General features: G+C 42.9%; 1 protein-coding gene and 1 long non-coding RNA gene across 3 annotated transcripts in view; one reads left to right on the top strand and one right to left on the bottom strand.

The window, feature by feature from the left end:
- The window catches only part of HTR1F (5-hydroxytryptamine receptor 1F), a 105,349-nt gene extending 96,262 nt beyond the window's left edge, over positions 1-9,087 (bottom strand). For both annotated transcript variants that reach the window (XM_032096775.1, XM_032096779.1), the window contains exon 1: positions 8,848-9,087. The gene's annotated coding sequence lies outside the window, so the exon portion shown is untranslated. The remainder of the gene's footprint in view (positions 1-8,847) is intronic.
- LOC116438162 lies at positions 2,114-11,828 on the top strand. The gene is made up of 3 exons (XR_004237615.1): positions 2,114-4,542; positions 6,958-7,126; positions 10,399-11,828. It is a non-coding gene; the product is annotated as an uncharacterized LOC116438162 (long non-coding RNA).
- The last annotated feature ends 896 nt before the right edge of the window (positions 11,829-12,724 follow it).

Here is a 12,724-nt window from a genome sequence, read left to right on the forward strand (position 1 = left end):
TAAATGTGGTTTGCTTATTTCTTATGTGTAGCTGTATATAACAAGAAACGAGTGCCATTATTCTAACAAACTACCAGGAGAGCCAATAAATAATTTCAGCACAAGATCAAGGATAGGGCTAACGAACAGAAGACTTGTTGCCTGAGAACTGAGAGAAGAAACAAGCCCACTAGAAAGAGGGGATTAAGGCGCACCTTCATAGTGAACTTGCACTCTGTGTGCAGTTGTGTTGCCCAGCTCCAGCCTGCAGGAGTGTCAGATGAATGTTAGGCAAAGCAAGGAAAGCTATTTTTCATTTTAGCGCTTGCTCCTCCTGATGGCATTATCTGTTATAGGTCAAGCAGCTACACATGACAGCTTCATAGGTCATCCTGAAAACAAGATGCACACCCAGAGCTGTTGCTGCTGATTAAAGATCACCTAAGTGCAGATGACACTCCTGGCTTTTAGGCAATGACGATAGATTTAGAATTCCAGTGTGAATAGCAGATTGCGTCCCAATACCACATACACACACAGCCCAGGCTGTTGTTCACGAGGGACCATGTAACTGCCTCACCAAAGAGCAAATCCTGTTCTGGAAAGGTGACAGCATTTGTAAGTCTCCATTCTTTGTTGTTACAAGAGGATCTGCATGGCTCAACGCTTACAGGTGCTGGCTGCCACTACAGACAGTCACGAGTGGGCTCCACACTTAATACCCTCCTTACCTGTGTTTCTTTGGCAGCTGGATCCAAATATAGGTATTTTTTAGGTCAAATTTGTCTTTACAGAGAGTTTAAAGCACCACTGACTTTTGTGCCAAAAACTAATGGATGCATCCCGGGCTGCTCATTATGCTGTTTCATTTTGTCATCTGTCCAGTGGTAACTGCCTTGCCCTGGGCTGAGGAGAGCCCCGTCTGCCTTTCCCAAGGAGAAATCTTAGGGTGTCTCTAGGCCATTGACAAAATCTGAAATGCAAACAAAAAACTTAATCCTGAATCACAAATCTCTGAAACAAACAGAAAAAAGATGTCTCTCTTGCTGAGAGTTCCCTGCTCCCAGCTGAAGTGCGGCTGGTGCTCACAATATTCCTGTTAACTCCATCCAGAGCAGTGAGAACAAACAGCTGTGCCCACACTGTGTGGCCTCTAACACAGGGCCATGTAGCTGAAAGACATAATCACTGTTTTTTAGAGATTTTCTGGCTCAAAATAGCTGAATTGACATGAGGGCTGAACCAGTGGATTGGTAGTTTGATAGTCTAATATCAAAGGGAAGATAAGTTGCATATCCTTGGACATGGCACGAAGTTTTGTGAGCCCTTGAGGACAGAAGATCTGCTGGAAGTGTGCTGGAAAACACTGTGCAGGACAGAAAGATCCCAATCTGGATACGGTCCTGGCTCTTGTGCTTATTTGAAATGGTATCCTTAACAAATCACCTCTAAATCCACATCTGGCTTTTGTCTTGGAGGAAACTGACTGGTTTTCTGCATAACAGGGTCCAATCAAACTCAAGTTGATACAGTTTTGATGATGAGGAGAGAGGGACTTAACAACAAATCAGAGAAGTGACAGTGTAGACACAGATCCTCATTATGAATAGAAAATGGTTGTTTATTCTAGATATAAACATCCTAAAATATTTAAAAAAAGAAAAAGCCAAAACCCCATAATGACACAAGGCTTTTGGTCTAGATAAAAAGAAACACATTTTGTCTTTTACAAAACAGCAGGGGCCCATTTTGCTGCTGGCAAATGTCAGTCTTCAGATAATTTCATAATAAGACCTGCAGTACAGTCTTTGAGAAGAGTGAGACTTCACTGGAAGAAAAAAATTAAAAGCCTTCAGTAAAAGGCAGGGTGAGGAGGAGCTTGATTTATAACACTAATGTAAAAATTCTTTGTGCAGAAGAGATGGTAATGATGCCATTATGTTGGGCAAGCCCAATACGGAAGATTGTTTATGTAGATGAAAGTGTTAGAGAGGACAGAATGGAAGTCATTTCCCTAAGAAAGAAATCAACAGCCTTAAATGCATCTTTTACAGAGACCAAAATGCTATTAGACTTCTAAAGTTTGACTTTCCTGTTTTCTTGAGAGGAAAATTATATTATTTGCTTGTTTTCTCTGGTACATTTGAATTTTTTTTCCTATGTCACTAGAAAACGTCTGTCATTTTTTTTGTCCTGCCTGCTCCCTTGGGTGGCCCCTGGTTCATCCCCTCACTGTTCTGGGGCTGTCAAAGGTCCCGTTATGGGCACCTGGCTCTGCCTGCCTGTGCTTGGCTGTATCCCCTCAGTGAGGGATGCCCATGCTGAGGTCACCTCAGCTCCCAGCATGTCCCCCTTGCAGAGCAGCCCTTCTCTCTCTCTTCCCCATATTCCCAGCTTCAGGATGTGGAGGGTCATGTAGCAGTTTCTCAAAAAGGATCTGCCAGTTACATCATCAGAACATGAATTAGCTCTGTGATATTGCTGGGGTGTTATCTCTGCCTGGCCAGTCATTTCCACTGTTAAATTTGCACTCTTGGTTGTTCCTGCCCAAGATCATCCTTGATACTGGTTCTATTCAGCTGCATTTTTTAAGAAAACCTTTAATTCTAACTCAGTCGTTCCATCCATTTGCATTCCTCCTCAACCTTTTATCACCTGCACGCTTACCAACTGTACAGGCTATTCCCACAGCTCAACTGTTAATGAATAATTAAACGCTAATTTTTATTAAACTATTAATTAAAACACTTCAGGATACCCAGGGGAGTCTCCTGAACAATCACAAGTGGTGTAAGGTTTATAACTTGACAATAGTTGTTCTAATGAGCTATTTTTGATTAAAGCTTTCCAGACAATGGTACACACTCCTAATATTTTCACCCAACACACATTTATTGCTTTGTGTCTGTGGCACTGTTAAAAGCTTGTGCGGTATTTACCAGGATTTATTGTAACACAAATTAGAGGAAGATACTGTGATAGCTGTCTGGGCTGCATCTCTAAGTAATACTGATGAGGCCCAAGTTAGCCTCCATCCTCTGGAGACTGAGTTACCAATAAACCGTGGCCTGAAATCTCTCTCAAGGATCATATTTTGATCACAGACGTTCCTGTTTTGGTTGTCTCTGCTGGTTTCAGAGCACCCCTCTCTCATCAGTGACTCAGTGAGCCACAGTCATCGCAGTGAGGTGGCAAACTTGTACTCCGTGGGCTCCATCACTGCCTACTGCCGTGGTTCTCCAAGCCAGGCTGGTCTTTTATAATCTAGCACAAAGCTAAGAAAATGAGTATTGATAGTGACTTTTTTCCCCCATATTAAATTTAGAGATAATCTTACCCTTAATACAAATAAAATGGATGGATTTAATGCTATCAAATCGACAGTGCTGGGTAAAAAAAAAAGAATAATGTTTTTCTTTCTTCCTAGAGGAAGGATCACTCTTATCCAGTAAAAGATCAAATCATGGCCCAAATGTATGTATTTAGAGACTAACTAATATGGTTATAATACAAATAAATCATCTGCACTTAAAACTGGAAAATGCTTGTTTTTATGTATTAGTCACCCTACAGTAAGTGTCATGCACATTGGCTTCTGGATTCAGGCAGAAACAACAGCCCAAAGGATTACTGCTGCCCACACAGAAAGTCTTCCAGGCAGGTCAGTGTCAGTGCTTCCATGTGAGTGCAATCAGTAACGATCCAGCAAGTCAAAACCCAGGAAACTCAAACAGCGGAGGATGAGGAAGGATGGTCTGCCTGAAACCTAATTGCTGTGAGGCAAGAAAAAGAGTGGGACTGGGAGGACAGAAGGTGCAAGGTGATGCTGAAGTCACGTTCTGCTGCTGGCCATAAGAGTGATTCACTGAACACCGTGTCCTCTGTTAGAGGGAGGGAACAATAAGCAGGAACATTTGGCATTCCCGTCCATGAAAAGACCCAAGCCAACTGTCCTGCTCGGCTCACTCAGCTGCTGCAGGAACCAACTACAGACAGCTCTAGGAAGAAAGCAAAAGGATTGAAACTTGACTAAAATGAACTTTTATTTCCACTGCTGCGAAAAAGGGGAAGGGGATTCTGACTCGTCTTTTTGCCTGTAATTGTAATTGCAGACACGACTGTGTTACAGGTACAGTAATTTAATACTCTCAAATTCTATTTTGAAGGTCAAAGTGTTGTAACATTGTCATATTTTTGATTGTGACTTATAGCAGCAGAGTTTGGAAGTTCTCCTCAAGTCAGGAGAAGCTGCCAAATGAAACCACACTTCAGTAGGTACAAAGTACCATTTGGAAGAATCCCATCAAATTGTAATCTCCTCTTATTACTGCATAAGCATTTCTGGGTGAGGTAGCCAGTTCCAACCCTTCACACCCATGTCAAAAATCTACATACTGGATCAGACATTTCCGTGATTCCTAGTTTTCATTTCTGCTTTCCTTTTCTCTTTCACCAGCAGATCACCGTCCCAATGTTCCTTCAACGTTCATCACAACTGTTTGTTCATTCACATGGGTCCTGTACTGGCCTCCATGGAACTGCTCTGTGTGTTTGTGTACATATGTAAGTACAGACACCTACTTATTTATGCAAGTAGGTAACTAAATCACCTTGGCCCCTCTTTGCACCTTGTAGACGGCTCAATAGTGGGATTGTCACTCTGAAATCCAATATTCCCTGTGGCAGAGAATGACTTTATAACAGTTCAGCACTTAGGGCATAACTGCCGTGTTTGTGCATGAGCCATCTGACTGGCTGATTCTTTTTGGATGTTTTCACCATCAAACCATTCTGTTTTCCACAATCAACACAAATGCAGTTCAGTCAATGCCTGAAAAGGCAACACTGCCATTTAACATACTGGAGTAATGGTTTCTTACAAAATACAATGAATTAGGCACAAGATTCTAGGAACAAATAAGGAAAAAAAAGAACTTAGGCAGCCATTTTTTCATTTTGATAAGCCCTGTCTTAAATTTGGGGGTGCTTGGTGCTCAAAGCTTTCAAAGCTCATCTTGCATTTTGTCAAGAAGAAACAATACTTAAACACAGTCAACAAGGCTACTTTTGCTCGTAGTTGATAAAGTGTTTCCAATCCTCCCATTTTTCAGAGGAGCCAGTGAAGTGGGAGTCCTTAGGTCGGACTTTTTGTGGTGCTGAGCAGCTGATGCTTCATGGCAGAGCAAGCCTATTTAAAATTAGCCACCCTGCCTTTAATTTTGGGCTTTCGACCTCTCCCCTACAGAAAACCTGCAAATGCCCACACAGGGCTGCACAGCTGTAGGAGTCAAACCCAGTTTCATAACCTTTCCATTTCCCAGTAAGCTTCCCAAATTACCACGTGACACACTCCTACTGCAGGCAAGGCAGACTCAAAAGTGTTTAGTCAATTCTTAGGGTGTCTAGGTCTGCATATTTCACTGTACTCCCATGTGCTTTTCTTCCTCCAGAAACTGCAGAACTGAGGACCTAAAGAGAATATGGAGGAAATGACCTCCAATTCCATTCTCTTACTCCGTCATTAATTTGTAAGATGACCCATCAAGAAAATAAGTCTTGAAATTCAATCTATGTAATATACATTCCCAACATTTTCTGAAATGTGCCCTGGTTTTAAATAAAATGTGAATTGTATAGGCAGAAGAACTTGTTTCTCTGCCAGGAGCAAGTCTCCAACCATGGACATCAAATGCCCATGGAAAAAATACTTTGTTTTTTTCATGCATTGAAACTTTCCCAACTTTATTACATTTGGAAACATAATGTGATAGCAGAGGGCAACATTATGTCTGACATGTATAATTAGTTTACAAAAAAATATGACCAGGGGACACGTTTTTGATAAAACCACTTTTTTTTCCACACAATAGTTGCAGGATAATGGATCACATTGATCCTTTTTGCTAAATGGTATGACAAAGAAAATGAGCATTTGTATAAAAATGCAATAACAGTTGAAGCTTGAATTAGGGAGTCTGTAACCTTTGCTTGTGCTCATAAATTACCCTGCAGATGAGAATGTGACATGAAAAAAAAAGAAAAAGGCATCCAAAGCCAAGAAATACAACCCATCAAACACTGAAATGCTTTATATATATGTGTAACTAATGTTAATCACTTCAGATCCTATAGTGCAAATTGCCTCCAGCAGTTTCCAAAGTTATATTACAGGTTAAATGGACACCCACAGATAGAGATTAGTCATTTAAAAGATAAAGGTATAAAAACTGATTTCAACTGCTAAATCTGTCTTAAAGTCAGTTTTTCTTGCATATTGAAGCTATGCCTTTTTTCCCCCCGTTTCTGGGTGAGGGGTAGGGCAAACCACTGAATCTGGCAGCATAAAAGGCTTTTTTCCAGTAAATACCTTAGAGAAAATTGGGGCAAAAAGGTGTTACTCTTCCAGATCAAAAAAATTTGGTTGTCGCTTCTAACAGCTGTGTATCAGTAAGTCATTAAAATATCTGAATTTTAAACACTTGTGCTCTCTCAAACACTAAAATAGTGGTATGTCTTCCTCATATGTATTCCTATGTGGAATTAGCACAAAATGCCACGAGCACCCGAGAGATGTCCTGTAACCCCAGCTCAAGAGGAATCTTGGTACTGAGAAATCAGATTCTACATGCAGTGGGTGCCTCCTACCTAAGTGTATACTGTCAGCCCTTTGATTTGCTGCCTGGATGAAAAAACATCATCCAGGTAATTTGGTGCTCACAGAGAAGGAAGGAGGAGGAAATATGCAAGGAAACTCGCTTATTCTCAGGTTTCACTGAGGGCAGTGAGAGTTAGCTGTAGAGTCCAATACTTCTGGGAATAATAATAATTACAATAAAACTCCAAAACAACAAAGGCTTGATTAATCTCCTCCTAAAAAAGCAGTCTTTTAGCTAAGTCAGAAATCCTATTTTAGCTACTGTATTAACTTTTCACAATGGCTTAGAGCTCATTACTTTTTCCCTCCTTTGACATTCCAAGTGCTTCAGTCTCCGCAATCAAATAGAAGAAACTTCTAGATATTTATGACAGGCTTGGCTAAAATCCGGACTTTGCAGAAATCCACCGAAGAGAGAAGATGTGAATGGTAATTGTGAAGAAGCATGGCTACCAAGAGCAGTCTACTTAGACTACCTTAAAACAACCTGAGGTAAAGGCTTTACCTTTCCAAGTGTTCGGAAAGTAATATTCCTTGGAGTTACCAATGCTCTGAGCAGTGCTGCTGACTAATCACTTAACCCTTTTAAGTCCTATGTGCAGGAGAAACAATGACTCCTAATTCCATATTCCTGTTTCATGCAACACTGCAAGAGGTGAAGCGTGCAGCGTCAGCACACAGCAGTTTGTACGACTGTGAACAAAAATAATTTTTTTAGCCCTTAAGCAAAGAACTTGTCTCTTGGGTCAACAGGTCTTAGAATTTAGCAGACCAAATTAATCAGCAAATGTGTATTTTATCCCGTTTTCAGCACTCACAAGATAAATGATGGATGAACACAAGTTTTTCAAAGATTAATTTAAATACAGATGTAATTGCAGCAAGCAGCAGTTCAGAGCAGAAGCTGTGCCAGGTGCACGTGGGGTTCTGCCTCTCTTTGACTACTGAGACTCATTTCCAAAGTAAGGTCCCTAGAATATGTGCCCAACAGCAAATATTGTAAATCTCTCCTCCTTTTTCCTTTCCCCTGCATTGTTTGTAGTTCTCTGTGGCTCAAAAACTCAGCTCACAAGTCCTGCACTTGTGCAATATCAGGTGTGTGCCTGTGCAGGTGAATATGCTCACGCATGTAGATCAATACATGATTGACTTCTCAGAAAGGAAAGAAACAAAACAAATGAAGAGCAACAGATTCTCCCCTGAGCTAAGTTTTTCCCAAGTCAGACTTGGAAGTTTAGCTCATATTTTACAGCAAAGTTCAGGTCAGTGATTTTTAGCAACTGGCACTCTCATTTTCTCTTATTTGATGAGAATAAGGCAGTTTTTTCTCCATGTATATAATGATTCTTTTTTTTTTTAACTAACCTCTCAATTTTATTATCCTTGGGTAAATATCTGCTGGATTAAAAGTCCAAGAAGAAGAATAGCTAATAGCAGTAAGCATAATTATCTGTGGAATTATAAAACAAAGCTAAGACATACAATCTCCCAAAATTGCTTTTCATAATGTGTAGAAAGCCTGGGGTTGGCCAGTCTCATAAAGCATCCAACCAATACAGGGACTGTATAAAATTAATATCCTGTCAAACAAAAGCCCTCTGGATTATGAAGCTGTACAAGTTGTGTGACCTGTACAAACCAGAGCATGCTTCTATCCCTGAAAAGGCAACTAAATAACTACAGGGCTAAGAAACACCACTTGATTTGGTTTGGACGATCTCTTGGCAGAATCCACAAGTGGAATTAGGATGAAAACAGAAGACAGGTCACTTGTTAACATCATAAACTAAAGAGATGCAAAGCCTAGCTGGAATCCCAGCCGTGAATGCCAGCATACAAAACCAGCCTACAGGATTGCCTGTGTGTAGCATACACACATCTTTGCTGTACTATCGGCAAAAATTAAAGGAAAAGCAAACTCAAGAGGATGCTGCCACAGGAAATCTCATCTACGTTCAGGTTGATAAAGCAGGTAAACATACTCACAAGGCTGGTATGAACCAGGAACGTTTTCGTTCCTCCGTCTAACTTTAGGAAAAAGCAGAAACAGAGTCCTGCTCTGCTTCAAACCCCAATACCTCAAGTTCATCGGCAGCACAAGATCAGATAATTAACAAAAACCAAAGGATGACGAAATGAAGCCAGATAAATAATAAATATCTACATATATAAGCACACAACAAGCAAGATAATGAAAAATTAGCTAGATTTACCGTTTTAATTATCCAAGTGGGTGGTTTGTTTGGGTTTGGTTTTTTTGGGGGGAAAGCGTCGGGAGCTGTTTTCACGAGGATTCGTCCATACGCATCCGCACCGCGGCAGGCGCCGGTCCCGGAGCGCGGAAAGCGAAGCGTTTCCCTCCGCAGCCGGCGCTGCCCCCGCCAAAAATGAAACGAGAGAAGGCGGGGAGGGGCGGGGAGGCGGCAGCCGGCGGGGCGAGCTCCGGCACCGCCCCGAGCGCTCCCAGCCCGGCGCTGCGGGCGAGGCGGCTCCGCGCCCTCCGCGCTCCTCGCAACTTGCGCGCGTCGCGGGAAGGGCCGGGCGGGGCGGAGCGGGAGGGGCCGGCAGGATGCCCGGCAGGATGCCCGGCAGGATGCCCGGCAGGATGCCCGGCAGGGGTCCCGGCGTGCTCCGCCCGCGGCTCCTGGGATGCGCCCACCTGCAGCCGCGGTGCGATGCTGACCGCGGACCCTGCGCTTGTGTCGCCTCCGCAGTTCCAGGGCTGGGAGGGGCTGCGCGAGTCCTTCGGGGCGGGGGGGTCCTGGCGTATCCTAAATTGGGCGGAAAGGCTGCTGCCTGTAGCGGGGATGAAGGGGGAGGTCTGTTTCAAGCGCCCGACTTGTGTGGAATTTCGGATCTTCGCAAGTGCGCGCTCGTGGGTGACGCTGTTAACCTCCCCCGAAAGTGTTACGACCGGGCTGTGAGGAAGGGGTGCCAGGGTGCGTGTAAAGTGGTGCAGAGGTGGACAAGCATGTGCTCAGTTCTTCTGCAGAGAAAAAGCTGTCAGTCATATATTTGGACCAGCGGAATCTGAAGTGAGTGATACCTTGCCGAGGAGCTCAGACTTGCCTGGGAGTTGTGACCTGCTGTCCCTGGGCTGAGCCCCAGCTCTTCAGCACCCACCAGCACTCGCACACCTACTCGGTGCCCTCTCCCTCCCTCCCTCCCTCCTCTCGGCACTCAGCGCTGGGACTCCGACTCAACACCTCCCAGCTGGTGTTCCCAGCCCATCATCTGAGAAGTCTTGAGTGGCACACAGACAACCTGTTTGCAGGCAGTGCTTTGAGCTCCTCTTTGCATGCTGTTTGCAGTTCCCTTCCATGGTGCACATTTTACCTTGGTACCAAGTAATCCAGGATGATACTCAGTGTGCTGTCCTTTAGCTCATGTTTGTTGTGTGCTTGGACCTCTATTTACAAACTCTATGAGTTTCTGAAGCAAAGGCAAAATATGTTTCAGTGAAACCAGCCCCTACATCCCATTGTAAATATTTATTCCACAAAAACTTAAAGGAGTTGAAAGTACTAGAAGGTAATTTCTATTGTAGGTTATTAAGAAAAGCAAAAGAAAGCCTTTATAAATACAGGTTTTAACAACTACTTGCATCACACAGCCACATTGTAGCTTCATCAGTCCAATTAGATGCAGTTTCCCTGGGTCATTTGGTGCCTGGCAGGTGCTGAAGTGGCTGCTTAGGACTTGTCTTCGGCAAGCTTTTTAAGTTCCAATTTTATATGAGCTGAGCACTGGTTTTTATTTTTCAGGTTTTGGCACTGGTGACTACAGTCTCCTCCCTCAGCAGCTTGTGTCACCTGCTATTGTTTGAATTAATGAATGATACCACAAGTGACCTTAGAAATGGCAGAAATAGTAGCAAAACAGTCCTGCTCTGCCCATTGCTCCTGACAAGTGAGAGCCAACTGTTTATGATTAATCTCTGCTTGCACTGTATCTGCATGTGGTGTTAGATTGATGCCATTACACTCAGTCCAGCAGGAATGTGAAAGTGCCTCTCTAGAACTGACAATTTGGTATATTATTTTTCTGCTGTGTCTGTAAACCTTTAAAAGATATTTTCTCCTAGGGAAAACTGCTTGAGTGACATTGATGATGGCAGAAACTCTCTAGTAATTCCCAAACAGCGTGCAAGGGCATTGGATGTCACAGTGAGAGCAAGTAGTCTCTCCATCTCCTTCAAATATCCCCTTAGGACCTCTTGCTTCCTGTGGTGTTTGCTAAGAGTTTGCTCGTTGTTATCTTGTGTGCTGTTTTGGTTTCAAACTGTGGCTCATCTTCAGACTGTGCCCTGCTCACTGTAGAGACATCTTGTTCAGCTGCTGTGCCTCACAGAAGTAGATTTGATGCTAGCAAGGGGCTTTTCTGTTTTGATCATATCAGGTAGCAATTTAGAGCTTATTTTTCTGAGCAAATGTTTTTTGTTGTTGTCTTTTATACAGGAATGGTCATGCTGAGGCAGGCAGAAATTCTTCCTGAGTTAGTTGCTGTCTCTCTGAGGAGGTCTGGCAGTGGGTATTCAGGAAAACAGTATGAGACCTGGGAAAACACAGGGAGGTGCTTGTCCTGGAACACCCTCTCATCTGGCTGAAGCTTAGGCAATGCAGGTTTGAAACACTACCTGTGCCCTTGTATCGAACCACCTTGAGGGATCTTTTTTTCTAAGACTGTCTACAGGTGGTTTTTGAACACATTTATGTTTTTGGTATCCAATCTGTCACTCCAGCAAGGCATTCTATAGCACATGTAGACATTGGGCCTATGGAGAAGTATTTCTTGATTGTTTTAAACTTCTGTTTCAGAGAAGTGTGTGTCAGACTGAAAGTCAAGCAGCAGTGGGAAAGTTTTACTTAGCTTAAGTGATATCTGCATTAGTTTAGATAAAATTATTTAATCCCCTGCATTAAATTAAAAAGAAAAAAAACCCCAGAAACAGGTCAATGAACTGGCAACAGTTCATTGCTGTTTAAATGTAGGGTTTATTTGAGAAAGAATCCCTGCACTTCTTATGTACTTAAATCTCAATGTTTTTGAGATTTTTGAGTCTTTTTGCCCCGAGTTTGCACAACACCTGCTGCATTAAAACCTTGATCCTGGACTCAGGCTCCAAGACGCTATGACTCTAAAATAGTAATAGTGGATTGTTTGAATGGTAAATAGAATGAAAATTAAAAAATGATGTGGTGGCTGGTCTCTGAGCTGGTGTGTAAAGCTGGTATTGAAGAAGAGTGGGGCAGGGAACCCTCAGTTTAGCACATTGCTTGAAATTCCAGTATCCAGCTGGGAAATCCAGGTTGCTTTTCTCTTTCTCAAACTCTGCCTCACATGAGTATGGAGTGAAAGAAGGACTGGAGCTTGTTTGTAAGCCACTGTTATTTGTAAACTCTCCTCCCTTCTTGACTATGTAGGTTTCATACATCTGAAGCGTTTGGGGTTTTCCATCACATTGAAATCCCCCTTCCACAATAAATCATTCTGTATTTCTGCATATAATACAGTGGGATCACAATAAGAGTATTGCCCCCAGTAAGAACAGTATAGGTTGCTTATTACCAAGATACTGCTATGAAGACATAGTGCTTAGTTACGTAGCAGAAAGCAACAACATAAAAAACCCCAAACACTAAATCATTGAATGGTGAAGGACATTCGTAACATTTCTCCTACTTGCATCTTGTCATGCTCAGCCGAAGTTGTCACATTCCCACCCTCCGTGACCCTGGGATAGCCAGGAAAATCCCCAGTGAGGTCTAAGGTGCTGATGCCTGAAATTATAGGAGCTCTGTGAACTGTTTCACCCCACTGACCACCCTGTCTACTCTCCAAGGAAACCCCAGTGTTAAAACTACTGGTAACAATCTGTTCCATGCCATAACTTGGTATTTGCTGCTTCTGCTGTTCACTGACACCTCCTTGTTACCTTATCTCTATTGTCTTATCTCACTGCTCCATGTCAGCTGTGACAGAGGGACAAAGGAAACTTTTAGTGAGGTTTTTACGGTTGTGATGGGGATGGGCACCACTATGCCCTCCACCAGATCCCCCTGGACACATTTGCTTTCTGAGGAGAGGAGA

This window comes from Corvus moneduloides, chromosome 2, assembly GCF_009650955.1.
Source record: "Corvus moneduloides isolate bCorMon1 chromosome 2, bCorMon1.pri, whole genome shotgun sequence".
NCBI classification, from domain to species: Eukaryota; Metazoa; Chordata; class Aves; order Passeriformes; family Corvidae; genus Corvus; species Corvus moneduloides.